Consider the following 11,747-nt stretch of genomic DNA (forward strand, 5'->3'; position numbering starts at 1 on the left):
CATATGGAGTCATTTTTATTTACTTCACCTTTGTTTTGGTTGAATGGAGACAAAAAGTAAAAAGCCAAGTTCATTAAAACGTATTCAGGTTTTACTGCAGAGGTGTGTGCAAAGAAAATTAAACTGTCTGAGGTGTGATACATTAAAATTGCTTAATGCAGCTGAGGTTATATGTTTGCAATAGTTCAACTTTGTCATAAAAATCAGGAATAAAGCAATAAAAATCACACATTAATATGCAAATTCATGAAGGCTTATCTGGCTGCTAGGACCCAGACTGAGTCCGATGTGTTTAATGAATCTGACTGATGTAAAGTAACTAAAACATGTCTATAGAACTACAGAAGGGTTTAACACTGTTCTTATATTATCCATTACATCGTTATGGGCTCCTGTTGTTGCAATACCTACAGAAACAGGTCATTATGGACACTGCAAACACACAGAGACAGGCCACATCGTCACTGATTATGTTCTTCTTTCCTTTCACCCAGTTTGCTGTTCTAACCTCAAGTATACAGAAAATGTTGTCTGACCGGTCTGAGAGGTTGGTTTCTTTACGTATCTCGTCCAACAACATTATCTCTTCCGTTTAAACTGGCTGAAACAGTTGTCCCTCTATATAGTTCCTGGTAAGTCTTTTGTAAATAAATTGGCCTCCGAGAAATCAGAACGCAGCTCACAACACAGGACACACTGCATGTCACAACATGGAGTTATTGCAGTCTGAGGCTCCAACATTGGAGTGAAGTGCTGACACTGCTGTAAGAAGTGGAGAAGTTGCGACACATGAAACTGAGGAGTAAAGAATGGGATGTAAAAAAATAACGTGGCGACTAGAAAATGAAGTAGATTTAACGTTTCTTGACTCAAATATTACATAATTAGAAATAAGATTGTGTTCAAACAGACCTCAAAGAAGAAAAACATAGTAGTAGTCTGAGACATATTTTATAGAAACTGAAATGAAGAGGGAAAATAATGTTTTGGCAACAGTCATAGTAAAAACGTAGGAATTTCTTGAAATGTTTGAGCCATATTTGAAGAAATTCCCTAAATATGCTCTGGAGATATTACACAATGGCTGGACATGAGATCCTGTGACCTTGACCTTTGACCTGTGACCACTACAATCGTTTCAATTCATTTTTGAGTCCAAGTAAACATTTAAGCCAATGTTGATGAGATAACCTCAGGGCTTTCCTGAGATCTCCTGTTCATGAGAATGGGATGGACAGATGGGAGGGACATGATCTGATCCCTTGTCAAAGGTCAAGTTCACTGACTTCCGGTTGTCCCATTCTTGTAAATGGGATCTCTCAGGAAAGCTTTGAGGGCAATTTCTTCAAAATTCTTCGTAATTCTAGTTATTTCTCTCTCTCTTCCACAGTCGAGCACAAATGCATCCTTCACACTAACGCCTCTGGCTGCATTTAATGTAATACCCGTCAGCTTTTCTATCTATGTAAAATCACTTGACGTGTTTGTCTTCACTGATGACAAAAAGAGCCGAACAATAGCATCTTGTGGAATGCACTGACTCAGCAGGAGGGTGGGGTGAGAACAGATGTAGTGTTTAAGGTGTGGAAAAAGACGTCGCTTCTATATTGATATGTCCTCCAGGGTGGTTAAGAAGATTCCCCATAAAAAGTAAAAAAATACTCTGATAATCCAGTCCCACCAATGTAGCATCAGGTCTGTGACTCACAGCTACACCTTTACACTTAACATTTCTGCTCTTTTTGATTGACACAGTGCTTTACACCGAAACATTACAAATACAATGTTAATGCTGAGTGACAAGCACATTTTTGTAAGAGTAAGATATGATAATTTTTTTTTTTTAAAAAAGCCTTGTTTTCAGCTCACCAGAAAACATTTTTGGATACTGAAGATAGTGAAATAATCAAAATAAAATCAATAAAAATAATCAAATAAAATACAATGACCATGATAAGGGAATCACTGGCTGCTATGCCCTGATTTTATGGCTCAAGCTCCGGAAATACTGGACCTTACATTTCCCATAATGCAACCAACAGCATCAGCTCCACAGCTCCAGTTTGTACATACAGGCATCTAAACATTTGGAGCCAAGATTCACTCCAAGATACCATTTTTTTTGGTCAGACTTTACAAAGTTCCTCCACAGCTACAGACAACATAACTCTTTTCAGAGCTGCAGTACTCCCTTAAACATGTTGTTTGAATGTAATCAGCAGATTTCCCCTTTAGTAGTTGAGCATATCAGGATAGAGATCGTTTTTGAAGTACTACGGTTCATTTTGCCAGGATCTGCGTTTGCCCCTCCTGTAAAACAAGCATGCAAAGTCTGCTCATTAGTCAGAAAGCAGGTGTTGACATAGCGTCACCCTCACGGCAGATCCTCCTCTTCCTTGTTGAATTTGATACATATTAGATTGTCAGACTGCACGACTGCAAATCAGTCATTTCCGGTCATTGGTCCGAGTTGGGTTTAGCAAACAGTGAAGCTGATACTGTCGAGTCAGTGGATCCAAGAAAAAGTTTAAACAGGCAGCATGCACAACACACACCTGTGACATCCGGCAGCAGAAAGTTAAACAGCCAAATAAAGACCCGGTATTTCATGTTTCAGTTTCATGTAAACTTTAAGACGGCTGCAAAACTCATGACGATAAGAAAACTGACATTTTCTTATTTAACAGTGTGCATACAAACTGCACAGAGGCATAATTATATTCTGACAATAGAAATAGACAGAAGGGGCATCTATAGAAACTATCTTATAATCATGTTAACTGGACAAATGTTCTGTAGCACTGATCATATTGGGGAAAAAAAAAGTCAAACCAAAAGCAAACACAACAGACTAATTATAAAAAAAATAATTAAGACAAAAGACAGTTCAAACGGTTTAGAACAACAAATTTTGACCATTCATGATCCATTTATACACATTTGTCCAGCGTGTGTGAACAACATTATACATCAGCAAATTAATGCTCAGTAGTTCCATGCGAGTTACTGGCTACATGATTTATTGTGTAACTCGGCAATACTAAAACAAAGTAAAAGACAAGATCATAAAAGCAAGCTGCGTGACTTGCTACTGGTTGTGATTATCATCAGTAAAATGCATGTAAAAACATAATTCAGCCAGTGGTGTATAAAAGAAACAGGCAATACACTTGTGGTGGGAGTGCATCAGAGACAGATCATTTTGAATCAGGAACACAACGGGGGTTAAAGAAAGTGAAATGAAAGAAGAATGGTATGTTAAAGCAGCAACAATAAAAGTGCAAATATGTCTTAATTTCTTTGACAAGAGTGAATTAAAGCAACATCATCCTGGTTAAAGTGCATATTTTCTGACTAAAGTCAGAAAATAAATAAATAAATTTAAAAAAAAAATAGGTAAGAATCAAACTTTCTTACAATCTGTGGTTTAACCTCATAAGAAATCGATTACATTACATTTCATTTAGCTGACGCTTTTATCCAAAGCGACTAACTTTTAACTCCTGTGGAAACGTCACAAGTCTGCCCTCTGTTGGTTTTCAGTATCTGTAACTGACAGGTGAACATTTCTATCATTTTACTCAAATGTAGCCAGTTAGAGGACACAATAAGCTTGTCTATAGATTGAACCTTTAGCTTAAAAGAAATTTGATGAAGGAAGTAGATAGACAGATATGTATAGACATATTTACCCTGCAAAGTGAACATGATCATTTAAAATCTGTTGCTGAAAGGAGTGAAGAATTCAATCAGTGTGTGGACAGTTTAAAATATCCCTCAACACCATGCAGCTGGTGACGGATATATTTAGATAAATGAACCAAGTGATATACAGATTTCTGCAAACACAGTAAGTCACTCATGTACTACCTTTCTAATGAAGTCGCTCAGAGCTCTGGAGAGTTTTGCAGGTGCTTACATGCATGCCATTTGTATCTTAAATTATGTGCTTTGGGTTTTTATTTAATGGTGTTTTTTCTTCTTCATTGGACAAAATAAAAAAAAACAAAGTACTGTGATTGATTTGTATAAACTAGTTCCCTCCTTTGGCAGTGTGTAGAAATATAACAGTATAAACAGGAGGTGTGATCTGCAGTCAGACAGAACAAAATGACCCATTCACCAAGTCGCTTCAGTATTTGACTCTCTGGGATGCGGCTCAGTGGTGTCACTGTCCACGATATCACGGTTGACCTGGACAAGAAGGAGAGGAGTTATACTTTATATGTTTATCAGTGACAGGAAGGTTTCTGCTCCTTTATGAGTTTAGAAATGTTGCATTTAGACATTCGCATTTGTAAGACATCAGAAGTCTCTGCGTTAAAGGGATCATGTGGAATTGTGCACCACTAGTTGCCCCATTTAGCACCGTTTCTAAAAATGTACAAATGTATCAGTATCGCTCTGTTCTGCTGATTGACAGCTGTCAAAAATTAGCAATGTGCAAACAATGGCAGCTGAGACGATGACTGCTCGCAAGAAAATGTGGATATAGAAAATTTTGATTAAAAAAAATTAAACAATCATTTGGCAAATGTTTTATGAGGATAGAAATACATTTGTGACACATTTGTTAGACTTGAATGAAACAATGTGTTTGGGTGAATGTAGACATAACTTGCTAGTTTACAAGGAAACTCCACAAGAAATGTAGATAGTACAGCTGTAGCAGATGTTTGTTTGTAATGAAGTTATATTCATATACTCATCAGCATAATAATAATTTGATTTATTATTATATATTATATATATAATTTATCTTACTATTATTACATTAATAATTATTAACTAATAATGTTTATTCTTGTATAATATGTTACATTATTACTATATTTATTGTTTATTATTTTCAGTTTTTGTACAATTCTTCTTGCGAAGCACTTTGTGACATTTGATGTGAAAGGTGCTTTACTAAAACTTTACTTTCTTATTTTATATATTCAAAATTTATCTTCACTACTTGCTATTTAATTTAACTTACATTCTTTCTAAAAATGTAATGTATTTAGGGATTAATATCTCCAGCCACATACTTACCTCAGATAATAGCTGAGATTTGCCCACATTACACAGCAATGTTGTAGCCATGTTTTGCTGCCAGATGTTTCCTGTTGACAAAAAAAACAATTCATATAATGAATCTGTGTTCCTCTTCTTATGTCATTCATGTTAACAGTGATGCGTCGACTGGATGAATGCGCAACAGGTGAACAGATATTGACACATATTTATATTGCTAATTGCCAGGACAGAGTTCCCAAAGTTCAACAATCCAGGAAAAACATTTAATTAAATAATTTCTGAGTGACACAAACAGACTGAAATGTCATATCTGTATAGAAGGAAGTGCTGGAGTCATTTACCGAGTTTAACACAGTGACTGCAAGGTTGGCTCTGTCCAAAGATAAAAAAAAAAAAAAAAAAAAAAAAAAAAAAAAAAAGTTTTCAAAATAAAAAGCTCTGCATTTGTAACATGCTGTAAATCTTTGTTTATCTCCAGCAGTATGATGAGTTGCCACATACAGCCAGTGAGTCAACTCATCTAAGCAGCGCTGCTCGTGACGGAAAGACTTCAGGAAGCTGCCAACACTCACTTCACCCAACCGTGGCCTGCCAAGAAAAAGCCCCATCACGCCACTACCGTACTCCCCTAGTAGAAGCCGGGTACTTAGTTCAACGTTCAATCGCAGTAAACATCACTTCTGTTCTCGTTATTTCAAAAATGCTGAGACATCAAAAGCTCCTAAATGTTTTGTCCCACATTATGGGAGGGAGTTTAGCTCGTAGACACCGTCTGTCTCTTTTGAAGGCTCAAACTCATTATGGCGACACCAAGTGACCACAACCTACAACTCCCAGGAGTGAGTTGCTGTGTAACCTCGCCACAGTCATGAAGCGTTCCGATAACGGAAGTGGCCAAACAACATCCGTCCCCGAGCTGCTTAATTAATTAAGCTCTGTGTGGTCAGCGTAATTGAGGTGGTATTTGCAAATTATATTCACTGTGCACCCACACATATATCTCCCAAATCAAACTAATGATTGCGAAGTTGGAAGTTGGAAACCAAAATTCCCATGTGGGTGTGATGTAACTGCAGAAAAACACAATGCAAACATACAACAAATACACTGAGTACAGTTTGGATATCCATGTTGAAACAAACACCAGGGATGCGTCCATTTCTCGGCAAGAAAACAAGACAAATAGTTCCACTTGAAAACAAACCAGAACGTTCTTTTTAGGCAGTCTGTTAAGATAGGCTAAACCTATCCGGCCTCCAGCTACATACTTCAATTCAATTTGATTTGTAAAGCGTCAAACTGCAGGGCGGGTTATTTCAGGGCAACGGGACTTTGCAGCATTGTAAAGAGGAACACAACAATTCAACAATTCCCACGTCGGCTAGCAGAAAAGAGAAAAGGCCCTTATATCAGTACAGTACACCTTTTATTTCAGTACCTGTTCCTCTTCTTTTGTTTCTGCCGTATCTTGGCGACGATGAAAGCCAGGATGAGCAGCCCGATGACGACGCCCAGCACACTCAGGGTCAGCGGGAGACTCAACGACCCGTTCACCGTGCCCTCGCACGACTCCCCCCGGTAACCCAGATCACAGTTGCACAGCAGGTCGGTGCCGCCGCCCGGAGGAGGCACACATGTGCCGTGGTTGTTGCACCGAGTCTCCCCGCAGGTCGGCAGGCTGTAGTCGATGCCTCTCAGCTGGAGTGCCGGGAATGCGGTGGCCATTGTAGAAGAGGGGAGTGGAAGGAGGGGAGAACAACGCTGGGTTGTAATGGGAGGGAGTGGAAGGAGAAATGAGAGCAGAGGAGGAGAGAGGTAAACATGAGACGCACCCTAAAACACAACAAAGAGACAGAGCTGAAGTGGATGTCCCAAGGCCAGGTTAGCCCAAACATATCTCCAAGTAGGTTTTTAAGTCAGTTCCTCTCCAGCTTTGTAGGAATAGTTTAAAGCTCTACTACTACAAACCAGTAATCGGACTCACCGACTGAATGAAGTAGAATTAGCTTCAAATGTCGGTGTGCTTATTTCATCGCTTTTCTTTCCTGTTGGAACACCACCAGCCTCCAACATGGAGGAAAAGTATACTCTGAACACATTGTTAGTCTGTTAGTACTCTGTTAGTAGCTTGTCCTTGTTCAGGTCCGGCTGGATGGATATTGTGAAGTTTGTTTTTTATAATTACGCAAAAATTTAAAAAGCAATTTTTGGCCAGAAGAACTAGATTTAAAATTAAAAGATGATCAGCTCTTTAACCACAGACCAGTGTTTTGTTTTTTGTCACAAATGTACTTATTCATATTTTATGGTCATCTTTCTGACCTTTTCGACTTGAATTTGATTCATTCCACCTTTCACAGTTATGTAGTCTGCAGTTAGTGATTGTGTTGGTGTTGACTGCCTATAAAACACATTGTAAGACTGAGCTGCCTTCATGTCTCCGAATTCAGAATTGTTATATGAAAAAAAAAAGTGGTTGGCAAGCATGGTGGAAACGGTACATTTTCTCTGAACCCAATATATGATGAGTCTCAACAAACGTTCAAAAGAGATCTCCTTCACAGCTTGTGTAAAATGCACACTTTTTTTTTTGGTAATAATCACCCAGAAAAAAACATACAAAGTCTTGTTTATACATTTCTATTCTTCTACAGGTAAAGCATTAAAGCAAGGAAACTGTGTACATAGAAAGAGATCTGACTACTCGCATACAGAACTATGAGCTGCCTGTCAGGTGATGAGGCACAATGCCCACGAACATATTTTACTTTTAAATCAACACATACAAATGACCACAGAAGCACAACAGCCCGACTGCAGGAACGTCGTAGTGCAACCGACAACAGTAAACATACTGACTAACATACTGGACGCATAAAAATCAGAATCAAATTTATATTTCACTTGCAGTGTTTATGCAACTAGTTCAGTTTTTTTTTAAGACTCATCACTTAAATGAAAGCAAGAGCACATTGTAACCCATGCAAAGCCATGCTGATAGACCAAACCCGTGAACTTATCTGATGAACAAAGTGTTGCTTCACAGTCTTATGAACAGCACTGGTGTGGAAACGCTGCTTCAAAGAGTTAACAGAAGACTGACCATTATCCAGACCTGTACAGCATGACCTGGCTTTCTCATAAGTGGTGATGGGGAAGTTATCCTACTTATCACAGCATCTGGTTATTCAGGTTTCCCACCAACACAGCAAGATAGTGTTCCACACGCCGACTTCAGGTCATAGAAATATCACGGCAACATGTAACAAGAAAATAAAGAAAACATCTACTCACAGAAGCAAAGAAAGCAGCCCTGGTGTCTTAAAAAGTACGCTGTGGAGTTAAGCAGTCGTCCAGGCGTCTGTGAACGCTGAAGGTCTTTGAAAAAAAAAAGAAAAAATAGGATTTGAAGTTCCTCTTTCAGTGAGGGAATCTGCAACAAAAGAAAGGAGGGAAGCGGAAGAAAGCCGAGACCTGTGAATACATGTATTTTTCGTTTCCCACGAACACAGACATAAAATCCTCTCCTCCTCCCTCTGCCTATCTTTAAATGGGTTGAGTCATATACACACAATCTCTGACAGTAATGTGGCAATCTTAAATTTCATAAGGTGTATGCAAACTACCTGTATGCTTCGATTAACTGTTGACTCACCCTGGATTACAAACCGTTTTGCTCTGGTATCTCTGGGGAAATTAATTTATGTTATGTGTCCCTTAAAAAGCTGATGGTAAATAAAGAAAAACAGATAAGTGAAGAAAAGATAGAGATTCTCAGCCTTTACTAAGGTCTATTAGACTGAAATACAATAGGTGCGTTTGCCAGAGCGACGGGGAGGAGAAAACAAGTTAAAACAGGACTCAGCCAGCAAGAGCTCACAAAACCGACATGTTGGTGTAACATGAAGCCGTTCACACGCGTCAAAAGCAAAGTCAGACCGAGCAACAACTTACATTTACAGTCGTCTTACTGTCAGAACTTTTTGATATCTTTCAGAGTATCCTGTTATGTTTGCATGCACGTTGTGCTGTGGTACTGTAAGTGCTCATCGGAGAAATTAGTCAGCGCAAATCACAGTCATTATCTTGTAGTTGTTGCAACCTGGCTGCTCAGTCACCCACTGTTTTGCTGTCAAACTCAGATTCATGCACCATTTCGGATATTAAACTACACAATTAAGAAACGTATTCATCCTGTTAATTTGTAGTATTGTAGCCATAAATGTTTTGAGGATTATTAGACAAAGATTTACAGCACTTTTTCCACACCTGAGGATTGTTCAAAACAAACAGGTTGGGACAGACAAGGGAGCTCGAGGGCATGGCTAAATAAAATCAAAGTATTAGGGCATAATCTAGATTAAATGTGTTAATTCACAATGTGCATACAGTAAAAGATAAAAAATGGTTCTTAGGCTTTTGGGCAGAAAACCACTTCCTGGTATTGAGGCGGTCCAGGAATCTGATCGTGATGCCTCTCTACATGTTTCCTTGCATACGTGCAGTATTCAGATGGGAGGAGACAACAAGTGAGACCAGAGGGTTTACATTTCCAATCTAGAATCTCCCAGGAGAACCTATAAGAAGGCGAGTGAACTTCAGCAAAGTTTGTGTTGGTCTCATGAAATGGATGCAGCTTGCACCCAACGTGACTATTACATGTCACCAGTCACTACTGTTACTTTGCTAAAAATTAAAAACTTGTGACATTTACAGGATATCACTGGAGGAAGTTGCAGCTTTTGTAGCAAGAACATAGCGATGGTAAACATAAGATAATGCAAGAGAAGAGAAGAAAATGACATGCAGGTCAGACTAAGCATGGCAACAAAGAGACATGATATCCAAGCAGCAACAAGCAAGACAGTATTGGAACATTTTATGTCCAGTTAGACCATAGACTATACACACTTCTTTCGATACAGTCTATGAATTAAACACATTGTAATTTATGGTAAATAACCAACATGTAAAACTCCTACCTGCCTGTATCGGTCCAAAGGTGAAATACAAATCCACCCACCTGCATCTCTGAAGCTTGCCAACTTGTACAATGACTCTCGTGTCTTCAGGTCTACAAAAGCCAAAGAGAAAAACAAGAAATGACCGTCTCAGGTGGGGTTAAGTTTTGTGCGGGTCTATTTCTTACCTGGAGCTGGTTGCCTTGCAGCGAGCGAAGACTCCAAAAAATAACTTCTGCTCCCAGTCTGACATCCAAGTAAAGCCCCTGTAGAGTGTCGTTTTACACCTCCAACTTGGTACAAACTAAACAAACAAGGTTGTCAATGACTGAAAATTCTACTTAAGTTCATAAATACAAGCAGCAAAGTTGTAGATAGTAAAATGGATACATTTGAGGGGTCCTCGTATGATTACTGGGAGAGAAAAGAAGAAAAAACAAAGTTCTGATCCACAAATCTGTTTCCAGTTTTTGCCCTTATTCTCATCTTTACATTTTGTGAGAAATCACTTTGGAGGGGAACAAAAAAAACAAAAAAAAAGAAATCCCTATTTGGTGGAGCTGTGAACTCAAACACATCTGAAACATGCCCCTGACTACACACAGATTTTTGTCAAAAAGGTTGGAAACCCCTAGTTTAATGCTTAATGTCTTGCATTTTTAAAGCTTCCATTGTCAAATCTCCATCTGAAAGGTAACTGAAGCTGTCAAGTAAATGTATAGTATACACAACACATACAAAGTTGTTGTTTTTTTTAACCTCAGGAGTATTATCTTGCCCGTATGTCAAATCTTTATAGCAACATTTCTATTTATACCGACAGCACGACTGCGTGCCAGTGTGGTACGGAGGTGTATCGGGTTACAGCCCAATAAAGAGCAGCTTAATATTTGTCTGAAGTCTTGAACAACATTTAAAACTCTTCCGGCAGAAACTGCTCTCATCTGAACATATGCAATTCAACAGCACATTTTTGCTTTCTCAGGCTCCGGTATGAGGTGGAGTCCAGAGGATCTCGCATGACTACAGGCATGCACACACACGCCCCGGCCTACACACACTTTGTTTGAAGAAAGTAAACATTGACTACTAGCCTAAGGAACTGTACCTCAGTGAAGGACAGGAAGCCCCTCTGTTTCTTCCAAAGCTGATAATTACAGTTTGGGTTTCATTTAAACAAACACGAGCTCCAAATAATAGTAATATTTCTTTTATCACATCCTGACCCACAAAGATGAAGGGGATTGAGAGCAAGACTACGAGTAAAAACACGCATGTTTCCTTTGTATCTCTCGGTCAAAAGAACTTTGGGAGGAAAACGGAACCAAAATTACAAAAAGGAAGCACTTGGTTGAAACGGGTATCAGTTTAAAAAAGGATGACGACAGCGTGCCTGAGCCGAAAGGAACGTTTTTAGGAGGAAGTTTTGATGAAACCTCAGATGTATGCGATCAAAAAAAAAAATGTAGGTCCAAAAATTATTTTGAAAAAAGTGTGGCAGACATTCACCCAGACAAAACAGTCAGTTAATGGGGTAGAAAACAGACGTGTAATCATAAGCAGATAAACACTGTTGTGATAACACTGTCAACACAGTGGCATTAGTAAAGACATACATCAGGCTGTACACACAAGTAGCATTAGATAAGCATGAACTCCCGTCAGAAGGTCCAGACAATGACAGACACGGAACGTGTGTGAGGGTTAGACATGATGAAATGTCCGTCTGCTCCCAGTCTGGAGTGTGAAGAGTCTTTATTTTAG

The sequence above is a fragment of the Embiotoca jacksoni genome, unplaced genomic scaffold (genome assembly GCF_022577435.1).
Source record: "Embiotoca jacksoni isolate LCO1_2020_lvr unplaced genomic scaffold, fEmbJac1.0.p SCAF_10, whole genome shotgun sequence".
NCBI classification, from domain to species: domain Eukaryota; kingdom Metazoa; phylum Chordata; class Actinopteri; family Embiotocidae; genus Embiotoca; species Embiotoca jacksoni.